The sequence below is a fragment of the Propithecus coquereli genome, unplaced genomic scaffold (assembly GCF_000956105.1).
Source record: "Propithecus coquereli isolate 6110/MARCELLA unplaced genomic scaffold, Pcoq_1.0 Scaffold93, whole genome shotgun sequence".
Classification (NCBI taxonomy): domain Eukaryota; kingdom Metazoa; phylum Chordata; class Mammalia; order Primates; family Indriidae; genus Propithecus; species Propithecus coquereli.
The window spans coordinates 4,713,738-4,717,234 of record NW_012155618.1 but is presented as its reverse complement, the minus strand read 5'-3'; positions in this window follow the sequence as shown (position 1 = coordinate 4,717,234).

The following is a 3,497-nucleotide window of genomic DNA, read 5'->3' as shown; positions in this document are numbered from 1 at the left end:
TGAGTAGTTGTCATTACTATGAATAAAGGCAGCCGGATTAACTCCTAAGGACCCAGGTTTTTTGTTTATTTGTTTGTTTAAAGCTAAAGGACTACATTTTCAACTGGATACCCTTTAAAGTCCTTTCAGGATATATTAGTAAAACACTTTGGTTCTGTAAGTCTTGGGTCTAGGACGTATTCCTGCTCTGTAGCTAATGTAATATTGTAAACTGCCAAATTTCTTTCCCTTCTTTTGGTTTAAATTGCCCCACTCTTTTAAAAAGCATATTCATGAACAATTGCAGATCATAGAAAAATATAAAAAATGATTAAAAGCTGAAAAATGATAGAGCCGAAATAATGATCTACCTCACTTTCAATAAAATACTAAATGAAGTACCAGCAAATGAAATTCAAGTAAATTTAAATGATCACGGACCTCCATCTAGTATATTTTACTCCAATTATGCAAGGTACTCTACTATTAGAATATCTTAAAATATAAAATGTGACACAAATGGGTCTAATATGAAGACTTATATGAAAATCTCAAGAGATGCTGAAAAATTATCTGATCATTTTCAACATAAATTTTTTTCTTTCGTGGGTTTTTCTTCCTTTTCTTTCATGTCAAAATGGGTAATGTGCCGATGTTATAACAAGGTTTGAGAGATGCGCATCTTACATATGAGCATGAAAACTAAATCGTCACGCTTATGAACCACAAAATGATCTCAACACAAATTTTTGAATGGGGAAAACATATTAGAAAACTAGAAATAATAAGTAATTCTTCAACATGATTTCTAAAAACATTTATCTTAGTAGTTACACATTAGAAGCATGTCTATCAAAATCAGAAACAAGAAAATTACATCCATCATTGCTGTTACTAAGTTAGGTAATGCTTTTCTAGAAGTTATGGCTAATTCAATAAGATAGGAAACAAAAACAAAAGTATAAGTGCCTTTCCATGGTAGCACTCACTACATTTGTAATTAAGTAATGAATTATATAGTCACTTGTCATCTCCCTTGTGAAAATACAAGCTCCATAAGAATAGGAACTAGATCTACATTATTATTTATTAAGGAATCTCAGTGCCCAGCAAAATACCTTTTACGAGAAAATATTAAATAGATATATATTGGATAAATGGAACAGAACCTCAAGGTATGGCTGAGTAAAGAGGTCAGCAAATCCTCTCCTCAAAAGCAATGATAAAGCAGACAAAAATGGCAACAACAACTATTCCCATGCTCTTGGAATCTACCAAAAGCACAGCACAATTTGAGAAGCAGTTATGCTTGAAAAACTGTAGAATTTTGAAGACCAGTGGGAGTCAGCCTAGGGTATTCTTTACTGGACTACTCCCATCCTCCCTCCAGCTTGGTTGACATGGATATTCTGCCAGAGCGGGACAAGCAAAACTAGTAGTTTTGCTGCATAGTCACACCAGGAACACTTGATTTGGAGAGGTGGGTCATGTTGGCAGTGGACCAGCAGAGATGGCCAATGACTATTCCAGCCTGAGGTTGTGGTTAGAACAAGTGTAGTATCAGCTGAGACTACACACATCCACAGCAGAGACCAGAGATGGCCCCAGCCCTCCACACACTCCTGGCCGACACTGAGGTTGCAAATGCACAGAAGGATGCAAAAGAGCCCAGAGGAAAGACAAATCTGAAGAAAACTTGAAAAAAGCATCCTGAGCTTTGAATGTGGTCCCCTTCTCACACAGAGATTGATCAACAGAGAGCAGAAACCTTACTAGCTCAAGTGTTTTGAGTCCAGCCTCTGCCCAGTCACTGACTGATCACTATGCTATACAGGAAGAAGGATGCCCCTTAGTAAGTCAGACTTAAAAACAACAGTAATTTTTTTTTAAAGGAGCAGAGATATAAGCAGCCATGGTGGAAACTGATTTCCCAGGTTCGGCCCAGGCAAGTTACTAAACAAACAAACAGACAAACAAAGCAACAACAGCAACAAAAAAAGTGTCAGGAAAGAAAATCATGGCTCAAAGTTGCTAAAATACATTATCAAAATGTATAGTTTTCAGTAAAATATTATGAGCTATACGAAGAAACAGGAAAAGAAAGCGGTCAATAAAAACTGCCTCTGAGTGTCTCAGTTATGTCCTCTGCCCTCCCCGGGCAGTTCTCTGGTTGATCCCTGCAAACTAGGCTTCCTTGATAGGCAGAGTTAGGCACATGTAGGGGACAAAGGGACAATGGAGAGAAGAGGCTTCCCATTCTCCTCTGCGTTGGGCTGTATCTCTGGCTACATGCCCTACAAGGTTCCAATCCCACTGGGAAGCCCTGGCTGATAGCACCGTATTTTCCTTTTGTCCCTCTAGCCCTGGAGATGGCAGGGCTGCCTGCTGTTGCTGTCTCTGGCAATGGTGGTGCTATTAATATTTCCCCAACATCCTGTCTGCCCTTAATCTCTTCTGCTTCCTTTGTAGCAATCTCCCCATATTAACTTCCTTCTTAAAAGTCAACCAGTCACCTATTGATGGACATTTGTGTTGCTTCCAGTTTTTCCTATGTAAAAAATGCTGTAAAGTATAGCCATGTGCATGTATGTTTTTATATATTTGCAAATGAATATTTGGGATAGATTCCTGGAATTGAGATTGTTGATTCAAAGGGTAAATGCATATGTCTGGACAACCAAAAGAAGTATTATTGTTTCAAGCCAAAGTATCTCCTTCAAATATTAACTTTTTCTTCAAAATAGAGTAATTAAAAGAGAGTTTTGAAAAGCTTTGAAATATGCAAGACTTAAGTGATTTTCTTTGGGGAAAAATATCCTCTTATATTTGTGCATATATGGTATAGGATGTATACAGAGCCCTTTGAAAGTGCCAAAGTAACTTCCATGAAAGATCACTTTCCACTAAATCTCCCCAACACCAGGTCTCAGTCTGAGCACACATGTGCAAAAAGTCCATTTTATCTCTGGCATTCAACCCCCACCCACTAGAAGAGGTGAGAAAAAAGTCAGAGGGCAAGAGAAGGCACATCTGCCCCCTAATCTGCCCAGACTAGCGGAGTAGCTCTGGTGCCCACTGCCACACAGCAGTCTAGGAGAGGCGGGTAGCTGGCCATTCTGGAGGCATGCAGGGAAGAGAAAAAGGAGAGCTATGCCCACACTACTGACTAGTCGTGTCTTTGAAAATGCCACCCCTAGATAATCTGGCCTGTCAAATCCCTTCCAACCTGACTATGCAGGTGCAGAAGAAGCTGCCTCCTCAGGAGGTGACGTGAAAGAGGATGGAGCAGCTTGCTCTGGAATCATCCTTAGTCGGGTGAGGAGGAGACCTGGGGAGAGAGCTAGAGACCATTTATTTACCTAAGAAAAGTCCCTTTTATTGTCTCCAGGGAGATACCCTGTAAAGTTTCATTCTTTACAGAAACACAGTCTGCGCCCATCACCCTCCCTTATCTTCATCTACAGCCAGATAAAGAGCTGCTCCCTCTGGAGGGGCAGCGGCAGTCCTGCATGGTCCCC